Raw genomic sequence first — 22,237 nt, 5'->3', positions numbered from 1 at the left:
TTAAGTGTTCTCCAAAGAATGACTTAAACAAAACAAAAGGAAAAATAATACTAACTTCTAATCTACTAACAACTAACATTTCATTTAAAGCCATTTACTTTTATGCACTTTAATTTTAAGTCTTTATTCATTTGCCATTATTCATACCATTTAACTTGTTTACTTTAATGCCATTTTCACTTTGCTCATTTGAGCCTTATCTTGTGATTATATTGTGCTTGTATATACTTGTTTGTGTTTGTGGTCTTTTGACCTTAATGTACATAACAACAACAAAAACCTTAAAAGACATTTGTGTGGACTGTTGGATTTGCTATGAGACATTGGACTTAGAATTAGGCAACACTCCTTATGCAAAAGGACTTGGCTAATGCTAACTTTCATGAAACCAAGTGCTTGTGAACTGAAACTTCATCTGATGCAAGTATTAAGATTCATTTGAGTTCATCTGCTATATGGTCTTATTTAAGCTGTTACTTTGGACCTGTACCTAGTGCATATCTTTGAGTTCATCTGATACATGGGAGATTATGAAGAAAATCATGGAGTTGCTAAGCTCGGATGTGGCTATCTTTATTTGATGCCTTGCTCTTCATCTTGCTATTTGTATATTGATATTGCTTGATTCTAAAGTCCAAGGGAAATTTGGGTTTCTATATGACATTCTTGTCTATTGGATTGCAGCCCATTGGTTAGATCTTTTCAACTTTTAACTTTTAATTTTTGCTTAGGATTAGTCTCTTCATCTCTTCCCCACTCCTTTAATTTCAAATTTGTCCCTCCTTTTAAAATCTTCTTTGTTTGTGATTTCTAAACTTAGACCATATTGCAAATTAGAAACTTTGGCCTTATGCCATTGCATTTTAAAATATGTTCTTAATCAAACTTGTAAATGAACCTAACTATAATTGACTTAAAATTTCAAAAGACAAAAAGAACTAACACTCATTCAAACCTTTTTAGGCCTTTGGTGCCTTTGTTAAACTTAAATTTTTGTTAAAAAGAAATGCATTCACTTTGAAATTGTTACCACGAACTATGAGGTTTTGATCCCTCATTTTATGTTGGTACATAGGCACAAGTCCGAAGGTCTTGTCAAACAGTAAAATGTAATTAATGAATTCTTTTCTCATCCATCCACTATATTTATTGCAAACATCATTTTGTACAAAAATACATATGCATACAAGAAAGGGCTTCCTAGGAGTACCTAGGACACTTTGGGTGCTAACACCTTCCCTCTATGTAACCAATCCCCTTACCTGTAATCTCTGGCATTTTATTAGTTTTGATTTGAAAACTTCTTATCTTTGGGTTTTGTTCATACTTTTCCCTTGGAAACAATAAAAGCGCGGTGGTGACTCTGTTTTATTGACGTCTAGCTTATCCATAACTTGATGGTCATAAATTTACCGCTATAGTAGGGTTTCTCAATCAAGAACATCTCAAAGTTCTATGGATTGCTTCTCAAAGAAAGTCAAAGGTTCATGTGTTTATTTCCATGCCTTCTTCAACAAGTGACTTCAAGATTTGAGAAACTTTATCAAGAGACCATAAAGGACACCTTATCTTGAGTTTATATGATCACCCATATGCTTTTAAATGCAAGGAAAGTCCAAGTACACATGCTTGTTCTAAGTGGTTTGACCAAAAAGTCAACATTTTGAAGTCAAGGTTCCAAGGATCACAACTCCTTTAATTCTCAACATTTTTAATACCTCTTTTTGCAATTGAATCTTCTCAGCATCCTCTACAACTTCTCATTACATGATAAGAGCCAATTATGCTTGGAAGATCATCAAAATTTTGGAGACATTATAGGTCATTTATGGACTTAGTGAAATTTGACCTATTTTCAAGTGACTTTTTGCCAACTTTCAAAGATCATAACCTCTTCAATTTTCAACATATGAAGTTGATTCTTTTTGCACAATGCCATTGGTGATACCCTCTACATGTTTGCTTCAAGGATCAAGGTCAAAATTTTCTTGGAAGACCATGGAATTCATTAGGACATTATAGGTCATTTTCAGCCATGAATCACTCAAATTTTTCTAAGTTATGTGACTAGTATTTTATGCCAACTTCAACACACCATAACTTTGTGCTCAAACTCCAAATGCAACCTTTCTTGGCTCATTGTAATCTTGGCCATGATGTTAACATATTGCAAAAAGAATGGGATCAAAAAGTCTCTTGAGTAAGATGCCCCATTGAGTTGAACATGGTGACTTATAATTGAAGAAATGACCATTGCCCGAAATTTGATCATGACTAATATCAATTCTAAGCAAAATTAGCAAGTGTTTTGGGCTTAAACATGTTTTAGAAAGTGTCCAAAATTTAATTGACACTTAAAACGCATCATTTGGCTGAGTTTTGATGAGCTCCAAGTAACACTTTTCACATACTTGGATCAAATTCGTTTTGCATGAATCCTGCATCATTCCACACGTATTTGGATCCAATCACATTCCCTATAAATAGAGGAAGTTATTACCTTCATTTGCAAGCTTTGGAGAGCCAAGAAACCCATGTTGCAACTTGACTTTTTCCAGAAAATTCAAATATCGTGTTTTGAGTTTCAGCCTGTTTCAATCCATTTTCTTGATTCCATTAGCTCCATTGGTATCCTCTTAAACTTTTGCAACAATTCCCAAGCTCTGAGACCTTCTGAAGTGCTCTAACTAGATCAAACTTCATCAATTTCTGATCACCATTTGGACAAGGTAGTTCTGAGCATCATTTGAACTCAAACAAGTTACCATAATGTAGTCCTTCACTCTCTGATGCTTTCCCCTAACTTATCTGGTGTTGATTGATCGTGTTCATCATTTAATTTTATTTTCCGTGGCTTGCTTGTTTCTAGAACTTCTTTGAAATTTCCTTTGCTTAGTTCACATAAATGAATTTGGAGTATGAGGTTGAATTCAGAATGAGAAGAGGATCACAATGGTGGTGGTCTCGTGTTGTGAAGTTACCAAACAAGGAAACTCTGGTGAGAGCTCACGGGAGAAGATGACTGGAGTGTTTCTCAGGTGATTTGACTTTGGCCCAGACACGTTGGTATTTTGAAATGTTTTGATTGGTTAAATTCAAACTGGATCATGTGCTTTGCTTCCAGCGTGTTCCATCGTGTTTCTCAACATTTGGAGTGTTGAATCTGCCACGTCAATTAATGAGGCGTGATCCAACGCTCCTGGTTTTTTCTGATTTATTTCTTTTTCTATTTTTTTTAAATTAACTTTTCTTTAAAAATTCATAGTAATTTCATTTTTTATCCAAAAAATCCCTAAATAATTTCTAAAACTCTCTTATATTTTCTTCATCTGATTTTTATTTTTCCATATTTTATTTCATTAATTTCCTATTTTTTATGAATTTTATCTTTTCTTCATTGTTTTAATTGGTTTAAAAATGATTTTCTGCATTTAAAAATTATGAAATTTTTTATTATATGTTTCTAATTTTATTTCCGACCTTCCATAATTTTCTTGGCTATTAATTTGATGTTTTGAAGAACTTTGTGGGTTTTCCATTTTAAAAATCATTTAAAAATACCTTTAATGCATTTTTACTTCATTTAATTGTATTTTAAATTTGTATGACCTTGTGGACTTTTGTTGGCCTTGGATCATGATGATTTTGACTTCAAGTCTCATCAAATTCAATGGATCTTGGGTTGATGGGGTGAAAGTCCTAAACCACCAGAATGGATGATTGATTTTGATGATGACTTGATCAAGTTTTTTGATCCAATTTGGGTATGATCTCTCTTATCCCCTTCTTCTTCATCTCCTTCTTTTCCCTTTGATCAATTGGATGAATTGTGTCCATCTTGTTCATGATGTGTGGATTGGTACGTGATGAACTTTCATCATTTCAAATCTACCTTCTAAATGATCATGAATCATTTAAGGTACTTTGGATTGATGCATGAGTTTTTCCTAAGTGTTATGAAGTGTGGATTAAAGTAATGGACCATCCTCCTAGCCTTTGTGCTTGATCCTCCCCTTTCTTTTTCTTTTCTTACATGGTATGGCTTTAGGAGGATGATTTACATATCATTTTTCTAGCATGTATTAACACAAATATTATTATTGTCCGGCCTCAGATAGTTGTGACTTCTACATAAGTCCAATTACGATTGCTTAACATAGCGCTAAAATTTTCCCAACGGCAATGGCATTTTTATAAGTGAGATTGTAAATCTTATATTCCTCATGGTATTGTGTGAAAATGTTGCTCCTTTTCCATTTATGGGAGCTAGTGGCATATTTGTTGATTTTATCCAAGTTGGAGCCCTTCTCATAAATGATGTATAGGTTCATATTTTCATGTTTGTGAGTGGACAATTGAGTGTTCTCCAAAAAATGACCAAAAACATCTTCTCATCTTCACTAACATCTTTTAATAACACTTTACTTGTATTAACTTTTACTTCAAAGTCACTTACCTTTATGTCTTTATTTTTATGTCATTTTGTTCTTTGTTCATTTGGACCTTTCTTTATATCATTGTTAAAAAGACATTAATAAAAAAGAAATTGTTTCTCCTAACTCGTGGACTTTTGGTTACTATCATTGGCATCATTATGGAGTTATGGACTTAGAACTAGGATCTTGACCCTTGCTTTGGAATTTGTGACTTAAGACCTTGGAATTCATTTGATACATATGACTTTGTAGTTCTCTGTGAAGACTTAGCTTGGTTACTTTGGTTTTATCTGATACATGGATTACTATTTGCTTACTTTGCTTGCTTGAGGCTTAATTCAAAGGATGGAATTCTTGCTTGACTTATGTCATAAAGCTTGCTATTTCTTGGTTAGATATTTCCTCCCTAGATTTTACTTTATGCTCTAGGATAGTCTCTTCTTCTTCTCCACCTCTTTAAATTTCAAAATCTCCTCTCTTTTTTTTAACCTTATTTTCAAAACCTTTTTCTTGAATAAATATTAATCCATCTTAAGCATGTTCAGACTAATTTCAAAAGACTTAAAAAATGCATAACTTATTCAAACCATTTTGTGCCATTGTGTACTTTTTCTTTTAAAACTTTTCTCAAAGCATTAGACATGAGTCATTTCCATAGTTGAGTTATAATTCTCCTATATCCATAGTGTTGATGATAATTATTTTCCATATGTGGGAGCTAGTGGCATACTTGTTGATCCTTATCCAAGTTGGAGTCCTTCTCATGATGATGCAAAGTTCTCATACTTGTGGGTGACTAGTTGAGTATTCTCCTTAAAATGACAAAATGTATTTTCCATAAAAATGAATCAAAACAAACTCCTTTTGTTATTTTTACCACGAACTACGAGGTTTTGATCCTCCATTGCACTTTGTTGGTACGTAGGCATGAGAGTTCAAAAGTCTTAGCAAACATCAAAATAAAGAAAATATGTTTCTCTTCCCATCCCTCCAATCTTTTATCAAACAACACCTTTTTCAAACCAAAATTTATATATTTTCAAAGAGGTTCCCATGGAGTACCATGAATGTTTAGGGTGCTAATACCTTCCCTTTGCATAACTAACCCTCGGACCCTTGTTCTCTTTTTATTAGTTTTGTTTTAAAACTTCTTTGGGTTTTGTTCGTACTTTTTCCCTTTTTCTTTGGAAACAATAAAGGCGCGGTGGCGACTCTTGCTTTGCGAGTTAAGCTAATCAATAGCTTAATCTCAAAAAATTTACCGCTACAATGAGTTTCAAGATTAGTTCCAAGTTATGTAGAAGGAAATTCAGGCTTTGGAGGGGAAATATTTGTTTGGGAAGAATGATCATGATCTTTGCATTAGTCCCTAATGTGAAGATTCCTCACAAGTTTAAATTTCTAGATTTTGAGAAGTATAAGGGTAACTCTTGTCCTTTTAGTCATTTGGTGATGTATGCTCATAAAATATCGACTCAAACTGATAACTATCAACTGTTGATTCACTACTTTCAAGACAATCTGACTGGTGCTGCTTTGAAGTGCTACATGGGACTTGATAGCACCTAGATCCGAACTTTCAATGACCTAGATGAGGATTTTGTTTGCCAGTACAAGTATAATATTGACATGGAAAAGGACAGAGATCAACTATGTGTTATGCCTAAAAAGGATAAAGAAACTTTCAAGGAGTATGCTTAGAGATGGCACGAAATTGTTGTGCAGGTCAGTCCACCATTATAAGAGAAGGAAATGACAAAACTATTTTTGAAGACTCTGAGTTCGTTATATTATGATAGAATGGTCGCAAGCGCTCCTAGTGATTTTACTGAGATGGTAAACATGGGATTAAGATTACAAGAAGGTGTTCGTGAGGGACGATTGAAAGAAGGTGGTTCATCTGACGGTTCCAGAAGGTATGGGAATGGGTTACCTAAGAAGAAGGAACATGATGCTAACATTATTTTACAAGAGAAGCGTAGGAGATCTCCGAGAAAAAAAATCAGCGTCACCATCATGTGGCGTCAGTTACTCCAGTTATTAATTATGCTCCGGCTGTTCAAGTAGAACCATGTTATCAACCGCGTTTTCAACAATGTACCAATCAACATAATCAACAACATCAACAACATTGTGCCCAGAGGCCCGTACAGTTTGATCCAATTCCGATGTCCTATACAGAATTATTTCCTGCTTTGATACAAAAGAATTTGGTACAAACAAGAACTCTATCAGCTATTCAGAAAGAGCTCTCATGGTGGTATAAACCTAATCATCATTGTACATTCCATCAAGGAGCACCCGATCATGATATTGAAAACTGTTTCACTTTGAAAGTTGAGGTGAAAAGATTAATACAAAACAATATTTTGTCTTTTGAAGACTCTGGTCCCAATGTGCAAGCCAATTTGTTGCCTAAACATAATGGCGCAACTGTGAATATGGTCAAAGAATGTCCTGGAAAATACCGAGTTTTTGATGTCAATCTGATCAGAAGATCCTTGGTCGAAATGCATACAACTTTATGTGAGTTGAGCTATTATGAGCATGACCATGCTTCTTTCCACATTTGTTCCAGAAACCCTCGAGGGTGTGTTGTGGTGAAAAGAGACTTACAAGAGATGCTGGATCAAAATCTTATTTAAATCACGAGGGATAAAGATGAAGATGAGCATGAGGTAAACATCATAGTTCCCCATTTTAATATCCCATAACCATTTGTGATTGTGTATAATGGTCATAAGTCTGTTGTTTCTCCGTTGGTCATTCGTTTGGCGGGTCCTACGCCCTATGAGTCTGACAAAGAGATTCCTTACAAGTACAATGCTACCATGGTGGAAGATGGTAAAGAGGTGCATATTCCTTCTTTTTTGTCTGTTTTGAACATTGTCGATGTAAGTGGCATGACCCAAAGTGGTAGAGTATTTGTTGTTGCAGCTCCTAAGAGAACTGAAGATGTTGTGATAGAGAAACCAACTCAAGAGAAAGCTCGTGTTATGCAGTCTGGCCAATCCAGCAGTGTAAATCAGAGTTCTGATCAAGATGAAATGCTTAAATTGATTAAGAAGAGTGATTTCAATATGGTGGATCAGTTATTGCATGCCCCGTCCAAGATATTCGTGTTATCTTTTCTGATGATTTCAGAGGCTCACCGAGAGGCTTTGCATAAGGTACTGGAGCAAGCCTATGTGGATCATGACGTAACAATTGGTCAATTTGATGGCATTGTGGCTAATATTACTGCATATAACAATTTGAGCTTCAGTGATGAAGAGTTGCTCGAGCAGGGGAGGAACCATAATTTGGCTCTACATATCTCTATGAAGTGTCAGGAAGATGCCATGTCCAATGTGTTGGTGGACATTGGATCCTCTCTGAATGTTTTGCCTAAGTATACTTTATCCAAACTTTCTTATCAAGGTGCTCCGATGCGATTTAGTGGGGTTGTTGTGAAAGCCTTCGATGGCTCAAGGAAGACCGTAATTGGAGAACTTGATCTCCCAATAAAGATAGGTTTGTGCTTACTTCAGATCACCTTTCAAGTGATGGATATTCATCCCGCCTACAATTGTCTCTTAGGACGTCCATGGATACATGAGGCTGGGGCGGTAACGTCAACTCTCCATCAAAAGTTAAAGTTTGTGAAGAATGGGAAGTTAGTGATCATGGGTGGTGAGCAAACAATATTGGTGAGTCATCTCTCTTCATTTTCATACTTTGATGTCGACGAAGCTGTGGGAACTTCATTTCAAGCTCTTTATGTTGATGATATTGCTGCTAGGAAGAATGGAAAATCCATGACATCTTTGAAAAACACACAACAAGCTGTGAATAATGACCAATCTGTTAGATGGGGACAAGTTGTTGAATTTTCCGAGAACAAGAATAGAGCTTGTTTGGGCTTTTCACCTGGTTCAACTCGAAGAGATTTGAAGTGAATCCAGGAAGTGTTTCATAATGCTGGCTTTATTCATTCCAAAGATCAGTCTGTTGCCGCAATCCTAGAAGATGATGAAGAGCAAGAAGCACCAAACTTTGTGACGCATGGATCAATATGCCATAATTGGACTGATGTTGATGTTCCTTCGGTTGTTCACTTGTCAAAGTAATATGTTTTTTTTTGTTATTTTCAAAAAACCTTTCACTATGCCCAAGGTGAAAGTGAATCTATATGGGCTTTGTTTCAAATTTTTATCATCATTAATAAAATGTTATTTCGTTTATCCATATTATGTTTTCTTTCTTGCTTATTCTAAAAAATGGTAACATAAAAAACCAAGATAATAATCACTTTTATATATGCATCACAATGTGCGTTTATTTGTTCATATTCTAAAATCAAGCATAAAATCATTGTGCAGATTACTATTAAACCCATTGAAAACAATGACCATATGCCATCTCCTAACTTTGAATTCCCTGTGTTTGAAATGGAAGAAGACGATATTGAAGAGATTCCTTATGAGATTTCTCATTTCCTTGAGCACGAGGAAAAGACCATTCAGCCTCATAAAGAGCCATTGGAGGTTATTAATTTGGGTTCTGAGGATAACAAGAAAGAAGTCAATATTTGGGCACTGCTTTGTCCAAATGTTAAGAAGAGGATGGTAGAGATTCTTAAATAATACGTGGATGTGTTTGATTGGTCTTATCAAGATATGTCAGGCCTGAATACTGATATTGTGGAGCATAGATTACCATTGAAGCCAGAATGTCTGTCGGTTAAACAAAAGTTGAGAAAAACTCATCCTGATAGGGATTTCAGGATCAAAGAGTATTTGCATTAACCTCTTGTCTTGTCTCCTCCAGTGGAAGGAAGACCGCTGATTATGTATTTAATTGTGTTAGAAGAGTCCATGGGTTGTGTGCTTGGGCAACAAGATGAAACTGGTAGAAAGGAACATGCCATCTACCATCTGAGCAAGAAGTTTACATTCTGTGAATCGCGATATTCCATGCTTGAGAAGACTTGTTGTGCTTTAGCTTGGGTTGCCAAACGTCTATGCCAGTATATGATTAATCATACCACTTGGTTGATATCCAAAATGGATCCAATCAAGTATATTTTTAAAAATCCTTCTTTGACTGGAAGGATTTCTCGTTGGCAGATGTTATTTTTTGAATATGATATTGAGTACTGTACTCAAAAGCCGGTTAAAGGAAGTATTCTCGCAGATCACTTGGCTCACCGGCCGATCGACGATTATCAATCCATCAGGTTTGACTTCCCTGATGAAGATGTTATGTACTTAAAAGCTAAAGATTATGATGAACTGTTGCTTGAAGGACCAGAGCCTCGATCCCGGTGGGGTTTAGTGTTTGATGGAGCTGTTAATGCTTATCGTAATGGAAATAGGGAAATTATTATTACTCCTCAGGGTTTTCATATCCCTTTCACTGCAAGATTGATGTTTGATTGTACGAATAATATGGCAGAATATGCAGCTTGTATCATGGGTCTTGAAGAGGCCATTGATTTGAGAATTAAGATCCTTGATGTATATGGAGATTCAACCTTGGTGATTAATCAGATTAAAGGAGAATGGGAGACTCGTCACCCTGGTTTGATTCCTTACAAAGGTTATGCAAGAAGGTTGTTGACTTTCTTCAATAAAGTTGAATTTTATCACATACCACGTGAAGAGAATCAGATGGCAGATTCTCTGGCTACTTTGTCTTCTATGTATAAAGTAAATCGTTGGAATAATGCACCCAATATCATAATTATACGGCTTGATAGACCTGCTCATGTATTCGCAACAGAAGAAGTTACATATGAAAAACCTTGATATCATGATATTAAGTGTTTCCTCTAGAATTAGGAGTACCCGCTTGGGGCATCCAACAAAGATAAGAAGACTTTGAGAAGGCTGGCAATTTATTTCTGAATGAAGATGTTTTGTACAAAAGGAACTTTGACATGGTCTTGCTCAGATGCATAGATAGACACGAATCAGACATGTTAATGCAAGAAGCTCGTGAAGGATCCTTTGGTACTCATGTCAATGGACATGCAATGGCTAAAAAGATGATAAGGGTGGATTACTATTGGATGACAATGGAATCTGGTTGTTATAAATATGTGAAGAAGTTCCATAAATGTCAGATTTATGCTGATAAGATTCATGTGCCTCAGACACTTCTCAATGTTATTTCATCCCCATGGCTTTTCTCTATATGGGGAATCAACATGATTGTTATGATTGAACCCAAAGCTTTGAACGAACATCATTTCATCTTGGTAGCCATTGATTACTTCACCAAATAGGTCGAAGCATCATCTTTTGCTAATGTGACCAAGCAGGTCATGGTCAGATTTATCAAGAATCAGATTATTTATCGATATGGCGTTCCAAGTAAGATCATCATTGATAATGGGACGAACTTGAATAACAAGATGATGAAAGAGCATTGTGACGACTTCAAGATTGAATATCATAACTCTTCTCCTTATAGACCCAAGATGAATGGGATTGTTGAAGTCGCGAATAAGAATATTAAGAAGATTATCAAGAAGATGGTCGTGACATATAAGGATTGGCATGAGATGCTCCCTTTTGCTTTGCATGAGTATCGTACAACCGTTGGCACTTCAACAAGGCAACCCCTTTCTCTCTTGTGTATGGCATGGAAGTAGTGCTCCATATAGAGGTTGAGATCTCATCAATGCGAGTCCTGATGGAAGCCAATTTGTCTGAGGCTGAATGGTGTCAAAACAAAATATGATAAGTTGATTTTGATTGAAGTGAAAAGAATGACGGCTTTGTGTCATGGCCAATTATATCAAAAGAGAATGAAGAAAGCATTTGAAAAGAAGGTTCTACCTCGTGTATTCAGAGAAGGTGACCTTGTGCTAAAGAAGATCTTGTCCTTTAACATTGATTCTAGGGGAAAGAAGACTCCTAATTATGAAGGCTTGTATGTTGTTAAGAGATTTTTCTCTGGTGGTGCAATGATTCTTACGACTATGGATGGTGAGGAGATCCTTCGTCCTGTGAATACCGCTGCAGTCAAGAAATACTTCGCCTAAAATAAAATAAAAGAACATATCGCTAAGTTGAAAACTCAAAAGGGCGGCTTAGGAAAAAATGAATGTCTCGGTGGATTGAAAACCCGAAAAGGAGGTTCAAGCAAAAATTAGAGACATAAGAAGAAAGTAATCATCGCGGTAGATTGAACCCGAAAGGGAAATATACGCAAAAGTTAGGGATTATGGCAAGTAACTGCATCAAGCCGGACTCAATCGTTCGAAGCAATAGTGCCTATAAAAGATTCTCATTTAGTCATCCTCGACCGAAGTTCAAAGCATAGCAGAATTCAAAGTTGTTAGTGAGAATAATAGTCATTGTATCTCAATGTAGCTCTTTCCATGTGTTTACCATTTTTCAACTTTGTAATAATCCATGAAGTCATGCCATTTACAGACTACCATTCTATCAATAAAATTTGAGCCTTTTGCCCATTTATTTGATATTCTTATTTTGTTTCAGTTTATGAAATTTCATTTATTTTTTATAATAATTTTTGAAACAAAAGATATCTAAATAATCATGTTTTGAAAATGTACAGATAAAGATATTCTTCCTCGACTTGTGAATATGAAAGAGGAATGTTAATAGTAATCTCAAGGATGGTAAGATCCTGAAGAATGGAATTCAGTGGCTTCCCCAGACAGGATTTCCCTTTGTTGAATATGTTCAAGAATAACGGTTTATCTAGCATAAGATTGCAGGAATGATAAAATCACTAGCAAGATCTTCTTCAGCATCTCCGCCTTGTTGAGATTAGCCGAGTATCCGATTGTACTGTGTTATCAGTCTGACCCCTTTTGCGACGGTTTTGTTAGCATATTTAAATGCATATGCATAACATCATGATGTTAGTTGTGCATTTTTGCATCTTCTTGGTGTTTCCCCGCTCTTTGATGTTTTTACTCCCCACAAAGTGTGTGTGTGTGTGTCCTCTCTCCAATAGAGTGTCGACCTTAAGCAAAAAACGCTTATCCTTTCTAATTCCCCATCGAGTTTGATCCTCGTGGAAAATTTTGTTTCAGTTTTCCTCTCCAGTTCACTATCTGGATGAAATTAATCTCCAATTGAGTTAATTTCCTCATTGGATTGAATATTCTTTGACCGTTTCTCTCCAGTTCATTCGCGGGTTGAACTTTGATCCCTTTTGAGCTTATTACCTTTTGTTAAGCTATCACTCGGTTGATAGTAGATAATAGTTCCTTTTACCTTTGGTTGGTTACCTTTGTTAAGCTATCACTTGGCTGGTAGTTGGTAATCATTCCTTTTGAGCTTATTACCTTTGTTAAGTTATCACTTGGCTGATAGTTAGGTAATTTCTCCTCTTACCTTTGGTTGGTTACCTTATTAAGCTATCACTCAGTTGGTAGTTGGTGATCTTTCCTTTTGTCCTTATTACCTTTGTTAAGTTATCACTTTGCTGGTAGTTAGATAATTTTCTCCCCTAGTGGAGTTAGGAATCCCTTTTGATTGATCTTTTCCCCGACGGAGTCTTGCTTTGACAAGTCTTTCCCCGTTAAGCCTTTGGTTCATTTGTTTTCTGACTGTGCATTGGTTTCTTTCCAATATAATAGTTATTCTTGAGTCGAGTCGTCCCCCTATGGAACTTCGTATGTCCCCAGTTGGGTTTTCCCCCTTGGGAATCTGTTATACCCTTAAAGAATTTTCAGTCTTCTCTATTCTCCAGCAGTTCTTTGTCTCTCGTGGAACCATATCCCCCGTAGAGATCCTTGTCTGCACTCATAACATATCATAAGCATTTTTGCGACATCTTAGGGCCAAAAATTTGTTTTCTTATTTAAGTTTTTTCAACCTCGTCGAGACAAAGATCTCAATCTTCATATTTCTGAATTGTAGAAACTTAAATAGGGGCATCTTTCATACCCTAATTTTTAACCCTAAGATCCCACATATCATTTGCATCTTTGCATACAAACAAGGTCACCTCTTGGTCCCTCTCCCTCTCATATTCGGGTTTAGCCTTTGCAATGATCACCAAGCATCTCTTTGTTGGTGTTTTACCTTTATGCTTATATGATTCATTGCTTATATAACCACTAATGAAAATAGAAAAAAAATGTTTTGTGTTCTTTGAGTTTATTATGCAAGGTAAGGCTTTTTCATCAAGAGCATCAAGCATGGTTCCTCAGCTAGGGTTTGTGTTGATTCCTCAAGTCAAAGTGTGGCCAACCATTGATTCTTAAGGGACCATCTATTAATGCATGATCTCTAAGATCTTTAAGACTCTTTCAATCTCATTTTGATCAAGATCATCTCAAAGTTTTGTTGTTTACTTCTCAAAGAAAGTCAAAGGTTCATGTGTTTATTTCCATGTCTTCTTCAACAAGTTACCTCAAGCTTTGAGAAATATAATTAAGATACATTTAAAGAAATTTTATTTTGAGTTCATATGATCACCCATGTACTTTGAAATGCAAGGAAAGTCCAAGTACACAAGCTTGTTCCACGTAGTTTGACCAAAAAGTCAACATTAGAAGTCAAGGTTCCAAGGATAACAACTCCTTCAATTCTCAACATTTTTGAATGCTTATATTTGCATATGACTCTTCTCAACATACTCTACAACTTCTCTTTGCATGACAAGAGCCAATTATGCTTAGAGGATCATCAAAAATTTGGAGACATTATGGGTCATTTGTGGACTTAGTGAAATTTGACCTATTTTCAAGTGACTTTTTATCAACTTTCAAGGATCATAACTTCCTCAATTTTCAACATTTGAGCCTGATTATTTTTGCATAATATCATTTGTGATTCCCTTTACAATTTTGCTTCAACGATCCAGGTCAAATTATGCTTGAAAGACCATGAAATTCATTGAGACATTACAGGTCATTTTCTGCCATTGAACACTTGAATTTTTCTAAGTTATATGACCAGTTTTTCTTGCCAACTTCAACATGCCATAACTTTGTGTCCAAGCATCCAAATTAAAATTTTCTTGGCATATTTTAACCTTTGTTATGATATCAACACATTGCAAAAAGAATGGGATCAAACAACCTCCTGAGTAGGATTCCCCATTGGGTTGAACATGGTGACATGGAATGGAAGAAATTACCATTGCCCGAAATTTGAACTTCATTAATCTCAATTCCAAGCCAAATTAGCATGTTTTTTGGACCTAAACATGTTTAACTAAGTATCCAAAAGTTAATTGACCTTTGAAGCGCATCTGTCATACCCCAAAATTTGCCTGTTAATTTTTATACTTTCAACAGAGGTCTATTCATTTTTACGAGGAACAAAGACCCCGCGCACAGGCTACCAAATCCAGAAGATGACCTGAACTGTCATGCTCGCTAGGCGAGCAAACCCTTCTCTAGGCGAAGCCCACGCTTCCTTCTTCGCTCCAGCGAACCTTGTTGATTTTGCTATTGGAATGCTCGCTATCTGCTCGCTACCTGCTCGCCTAGCGAGTAAGTACTAGCTATGCTTTTATCCAAGTCTGGGAGTGTTCGCTAGAGCCTCGCTGAGGGCTCGCAAGCGAACCCTTCGCTACTCCACTCGCCTAGCGAGCCTACGGATATACCAGAATATTTTGGGCCTGAACTGCCTTCATTCTTAGCCCACCAAGCCACACAAAAAAATCAGCTATAAATTCCAGAACTTCATTTGAAAAAGGCGAGATCAGAAAAACAACGAGGAAAACCCTAGAAGCTAATTCAGAGAACTCATCGGCACAAAGGTTACCTTCGCCAACCCTATCAGGCATAAACCCTAAGATTGCTCTGCAAACCCAACGGTGTAACTCAACTTCGTTCGATCCCTCCAATCAGGTTTTCCCTATTCCCACTACTCTATGCTCCCAATTTGAAATTTCTAAATGTATGAGGCATTATGGTTGAATTTGGAAAGGCGGATATCGTTAGGTTTTGCATGTGGGTTTAGATGTGCAAAAATGTGTAAAACAATACTTTAAATATTCGATCATGTAATTTCTGTAATGGATGCCATAGGGTTTGGGGTTTCCGAAATCGCACCAGTATCAAAGAAGAACCCAGAACCCGCAGCCGTTCGCTAGCACCTCGCTAAGCGAACCTGTAGCGAGGGTTCGCCAGGCCCTCGCTAGGCGAGGCAGTAGCGAACATGACAGTAGTTATTTTTTTTCTGTTTGCATTCTGATCTGTTTTGTATTTGTTTGACATGTTTTCTATTGCATTTGCACGCTGTTTGCCTAGCACTATTATTGCTATGATTCTTTTGTTTAGTGCAACTCTTGATTGCACCCCATCCCGTTATTCTAACATGTTTGCTGAGTTTTTGTAAGGGCTCCCATGACTCTTGAAGATATAGCTTGGCATTCCACTTTATTTGGGGGATATCATCGTGGAGATTTATTCTGATTACTTGGCTAATTACATTGCCTTCGAATACATGATCTTATCCCTCTCTTTGTTGCCTTACGATATTACGGTCATGTCCCGTGAATGTGGGGATACCCTTAGCAAAGACCCTTTCGATTAAATCATCATCATCCCTAAACAGATAAGTCATAGTCCCTTCGATCAAAAGGTCAATGTCCCTACAAGATAAATCATAGTCCCTCGAACGTTGCCTTCGAATATATGACCTTGTCCCTCGAACGTTGCCTTCGAATATATGACTTTGTCCCTCGATGACCCTTCGTTGTAGCCTACGATTAAAGATGATCGTCTCTTCGAATGCTAAGGTATCCTTACAAATGTTGCCTTCAATGACCAATCGACGACCCCAAGACGTCCCTTTACATCCAAAGGATAAGACTACTTACTTCTCAATAGTAAGGACAGTTTTACCCTCCTAAGGATAGGAAATACCTATAAAGACCTTGGTTAGGTATAACTCTTAAATGCTTGCTCACGGCTTAAAATACTTTTCACACCTCACACTTTTCAAAACATCTTTTAGAAAATCACCACTTGGTATACATTCGCACCAGAATCATCGCCGAGTTATATTTTTCTAAACATCTTTCAAAATCAAACGAGGTAAAGACTTTGTATACATTCGTACAAGAATCATTACAAAGTTAAACTCTCCTTTCAAAATATTTTCTAAACACACCACATTTCTCAAACACTTTCTCAAACAAGGAAAACATAAGTGAGTTAAGCAATTAAGAGCCCATGGATAACCATGGATACAAAGGGTGCTAACACCTTCCCTTTGTATAATGTACCTCCCAAACTCAAAATCTAATCAAGGTTTTTCCTGTTCTTTTCCGCCTTTCCTTATTGGATAAAAGAAAAGTCGGTGGCGACTCTTGCTATCCGCAATATTGCTTTTCAAAGCAAAAACACAAAGTCAGTTCACCGTATCACAGAACTGGCGACTCTGTTGGGGACTCTTAAGAAGAGAGGTTACCTTAAAGACAAGATCACTTATGTTTTCGAATTGTTTCCTTGCCTGATTTACTGTTAAGGGATTGTTTGGGTATTCTATGCTTGAGTGAAAGATCCTACACTCGGATCTAGTGTACCTTAGGCAAGTAGCAAGAGATCATCGCGACTGTCCGGCGTATACTGGAATGGTTAAAATGATAGCTACGGTTAATGTGACACTTTGGATGTCCTGATGTTCCTCATGTTTACTTGAGGAGAAATTTGGCGTCTGCGTGGTGACATCAAAGCATTAACCAGACCTTTAGAACCCTAATTGACTCATCCCAGCCATTAGAAAGTAGTGAGATAACTGACTTCGGTTCCGACTGGGGTTGGTTGGTACTCGATACTACACTCTTTGAGATTGGACTTTAGGGAAATTTTGGTCAACTGCTTGGTGTTACACTGAAGTGGACTTAAGGAAAGGTCAATGATTTGAGATCCTTCTAAAACCCGGTTACTATTCTAGGACAGGTTGAACCAACCAAACTTCAGTGGGGAGGGTACTTACCTATGGAACTCATGCAAGCCTTAAAACCTAGGAATAATTGCGGTGTGACTTATTTGTGCTTGTTACTTACTTAACATCATAACATCATAACATCATGGCATTGTACTAACCGTTTCGAGGACTTAGGGATTTAACTTTGCTCTATTGTGTAAGGCTATGGCTTCCAGGAAGACCATCCGGATCAATTTTGTAGCGACCTCTCCTCAACTCAAGGATTTAGTGTCAGAACTTCCCGATCATGCCCGGTTCATCAAGAAACATGGTCATCACCTCAAATTAGTTACCACCGGTTTCAAGGAAGATATGATGAGAGTTCTATTCCAGTTCTTCGATCCTAAACATCATTGCTTCACCTTCCCAGATTATCATTTGGTACCCACATTAGAGGAATTTTTCAAGTTGCTTGGGATACCTATCCTTGATCAAACACCTTTCAATGGTTTAGAAAAGATTCTGAGGTCTGAAGAGGTTGTCGCGGCTTTACATATGACAAAGTCCGACATTGAAACTAATTGGGTAACAAGAAGTGAAGTTAAGGGTTTATTTGCCAAATTTCTGATAAATAAGGCCCGAGAATTCCTAAAAGCTACGAATGTCCACGCTTTCGAAGATGTTCTAGCATTACTAATCTACGGTTTGGTGCTATTTCCTAATCCGGATCAATTCATAGACATGAATGCTGTCAAGATATTTCTCACTCATAACTCTGTGCCCACCTTGCTTGGAGACATTTTGCATTCCCTTCACACTCGTACTATGAAAAGGCAAGGGACTCTCATGTGCTGCATACCTTTATTATCTAGGTGGTTTATTTTGCACCTTCCTCAATCAGTCTTGAAGAAAGAGCAAAATTTGAAATGGTCTCAAAGGATAATGTCGCTCTCCCATTCAGACATCCATTGGTGTCCCCAACCCAAAGAAAATGTTATCATCATTGACCGTTGTGGAGAATTCTCTAACGTACCACTCCTGGGGATAAGAGGAGGTATTACTTATAATCCTGCTTTAGCCCTACGTCAGTTTGGTTATGCTCGAAGAGATGGTCCACATGAAATAATTATCCAAGGCACTGTGTTTGACTATGACAACGATTCTCAAGGTCTCCGTCAAAGGTTTGTACGAGCTTAGAGCATGGTGAAAATAAGTACTTTGGGACAGAAAAACTCTATTCCTATGGAACCTTATCTCATATGGGTACGCGCCAGAGCTCGTGAGCTTATCATGCCATATCTTGCAATCGGACCTCTGATTGTTGAACCAAAAGTTGAAGGGGGTACCCCTCAGATTATTCCTTATCCAGATATGCCTACCAATGTTGAAGAATTGAAGAAATCTTGGATCCAGTTGAGAGAGGAAAGGGATACTTTTGAAGCTCAGTTCTGTGCTGAGAGGAAGAAAGTATTAGAGCTCACCAACCAGCTTAAGGAGGAACGAAGTCTCAATGCATACCTCCGCCCAAAAAGAAGCCGCCCCTGGGAGACTTGAGCTTTCATCTTTTTGTTTTTTCTTGTAATGAACATTGATTAAAGAAATTATTAATAAAAGTTTCCCTTTTTGGTGGTTTACGCAAAGTTAAATTCCAAAAGTCCTTGAAAACATTTCATACATTGCATAGCATAACATAACATTGCATAATAGGTGCTCTAAAAAGATCAATGTTCTCACAGTCTTCCTTCCAATCAGGAAAATGGCCCTCGAACAAACTGTCAAGGATCTCCAGGCTCAGAATGCTCAATTCCAGGAGATGATCTTGAACTTATCCAAAGGGCAGGAGGAACTGAAGGCTCTATTGCTCGAGAAGAAGAAACACAAGAAATCGGTGAGTTACATTAACCCGGGAAGAAGGCTTAAAGGACAGGCTCCAGGAGTCAAGATTGGAATTTCGAAGGATAAAGAAGATGACATAGAGAATGATTCGGAAGATGAGGATGTTGATCCCTTCAACCTTGAGGACGACTATGAAAATTATGAAAATGAACAGTACTCTCCGAAAGATGATAAGTATAAGTTGCTGGAAGAACGTATGCTAGCTATGGAGGGTCAGAAGGCGCCCGGTCTGGATTTCGAAAGCTTAGGTCTGGTCTCTGATGTGGTCATTCCTCGCAAATTCAAGGTCCCCGCTTTCACTAAGTATGATGGTGCGTCTTGTCCTCAGATGCATCTGAGAGCTTATGTGAGAAAGATCCAACCGTATACCACTGATAGGAAGCTATGGATCCATTTCTTCCAAGAGAGTCTGTCGGGCACACATTTAGAGTGGTATTATCAGCTCGAGAGCTCTAACATCTGCACCTGGACTGATTTAGCGACAGCTTTCTACAAGCACTACCAGTATAATTCTGAATTAGCGCCTACCCGGCTACAGCTGCATAATATGACTATGGGCTCTAAAGAAAGCTTCAAAGAATATGCTCAAAAATGGAGAGACTTGGATGGCAGAGTCAAACCCCCTATGACTGATCGAGAATTAGTGGACATGTTCATGGGTACACTGACTGCCCCATTCTATAGCCATCTATTGGGAAGTTTCTCATCGGGTTTCATTGAACTTATATTGACGGGTGAACGTGTTGAAAGCGGCATTCGAAGTGGAAAGATACAGGCGGCTACCTCTGCCAGCACCAAAAAGTCCTATTAGGGAAAGAGTGAATCGAATGTTGTGTATGGTCAAAGGGGTCATAACAAGAAAAATCGTGACCATACTGTTGGAGCAGTTATGATTGCAGCACCGCCATCTCAAAACTTCCAACACAGACAAGACAGGCCAAGAAGGCAGTTTACCAAGATCAATATGACTTTAGCACAAGCACTGCAGGGTATGCTAAAAGCAAATTTAATTACCCTCAGAGATCCTCCTGCAAATCCCAACACTACTTCTCCTCATTATAATCCCAATGCCAGGTGTGCATATCACTCCGATAGCCCCGGGCATGATACAAAAGATTGTTGGTTGTTGAAGAATAAGATTCAGGATATGATCGACGCTGGAGAGATTGATTTTGATCCTCCAGAGACTCCTAATGTTATCACTGCTCCTCTGCCTAATCATGACAAGACTGTTAATGCTGTAGAAGATGCTGATAGTGATTGCGACTTGGATAGCTGGATTTTCCCAACAATTGGTGATGGACTCAATAATTGGAAGGCTGAAGACACTATCCTGGTTTCCTTTAGTCAGGAGTAATTGTTATTACTATTTTAGTGTTTCAAAATTTGTAATTTTTTAAAGCATTGTGTCTATACCCGGGGCACAATAGCTAATTTTTCAAGGGTTTTGTCATTTTCATAAGCATATTCACATTCAATAAATCAATGGACCTTTTTGCATTCAAATATTGCGCTCTTTATCTTTCCTGTCATCTTTCAAATAAGCTATGTTTCTTACACACACTCACATAACCAATTGCAGATCCATATCCACTCTGGATCCTGTTGATAATAATTCTGCAACTGTTAATTATGCCTTTGAAAATCCGATCTACCAAGCCGAGGATGGAAGTGAGGAAGATTGCGAAGTACCGGGAGAGCTTGCCAGACTGTTACTGCAAGAAGAAAAGACTATTCAACCGCATGAGGAATCAATTGAAATTGTAAATCTGGGTACTGAAGTAGACAAGAAAGAAGTCAAGATAGGAGCAGGCTTGGAAAACAGTGCCAAAGAAAGATTGATTCAGATGTTACATGACTATGTAGAGATTTTTGCTTGGTCTTATGAAGACATGCCAGGACTGGATACTGATATAGTAGTACATCGTTTGTCGATGAAGGAAGATTGTCATCCTGTTAAGCAAAAGGTTCGTCGCATGCGTCCTGAAATGTCTGAGAAAATCAAAGCCGAGGTTATGAAACAATTTAATGCAGGTTTTCTAGCTGTTACTTCTTATCCTCAATGGGTTGCTAATGTGGTACCAGTGCCAAAGAAGAATGGTAAGGTGCGAATGTGTGTAGATTACAGAGATTTGAATAAAGCAAGTCCCAAAGATGACTTTCCACTTCCGCACATTGATGTTCTGGTAGATAACACCGCTCAACACAAGGTATTCTCATTCATGGATGGATTCTCAGGTTATAACCAGATTAAGATGGCACCTGAAGACATGGAGAAAACTACGTTTGTGACGCAATGGGGCACTTTCTGTTACAAAGTAATGCCATTCGGTTTAAAGAATGTAGGGGCAACATACCAGCGTGCTATGGTGGTTTTGTTCCATGATATGATCCATCATGAAATAGAGGTATATGTGGATGACATGATAGCCAGATCTCATACTGAAGAAGAACATCTCAATCATTTATACAAACTATTTGAGAGGTTGAAGAAATACAAGTTGAGATTGAACCCAAACAAATGCACCTTTGGAGTAAGATCCGGTAAACTCTTGGGCTTTGTTGTCAGTGGTAAAGGAATTGAGGTTGACCCGGCTAAGGTGAGAGCTATTCAAGAAATGCCAGTTCCTCGTACAGATAAAGAAGTCAGAGGTTTCTTGGGACGCTTGAATTGCATTGCCCGATTTATCTCCCATTTGACTGCTACTTGCAAACCCATCTTCAAATTACTGAGGAAAAATCAAGAGATAATATGGAATGATGAATGTCAAGAAGCTTTTGACAAAATCAAGAAGTATCTCCAAGAACCTCCAATTCTGGTGCCACCAGTTGAAGGAAGACCTCTAATCATGTATTTGACCGTGTTAGAAAATTCAATGGGGTGTGTGTTGGGGCAACATGACGAGTCTGGTTGAAAAGAGCATGCAATATACTACCTTAGCAAAAAGTTTACCGACTGTGAAACAAGATACTCACTGCTTGAGAAAACTTGTTGTGCTTTGGCTTGGGCTGCTCGCCGACTAAGACAGTATATGTTGAATCATACCACTT

This window comes from Lathyrus oleraceus, chromosome 7, assembly GCF_024323335.1.
Source record: "Lathyrus oleraceus cultivar Zhongwan6 chromosome 7, CAAS_Psat_ZW6_1.0, whole genome shotgun sequence".
Classification (NCBI taxonomy): domain Eukaryota; kingdom Viridiplantae; phylum Streptophyta; class Magnoliopsida; order Fabales; family Fabaceae; genus Lathyrus; species Lathyrus oleraceus.
The sequence above is the reverse complement of the archived record's forward strand: the minus strand, read 5'-3'. Positions refer to the sequence as shown.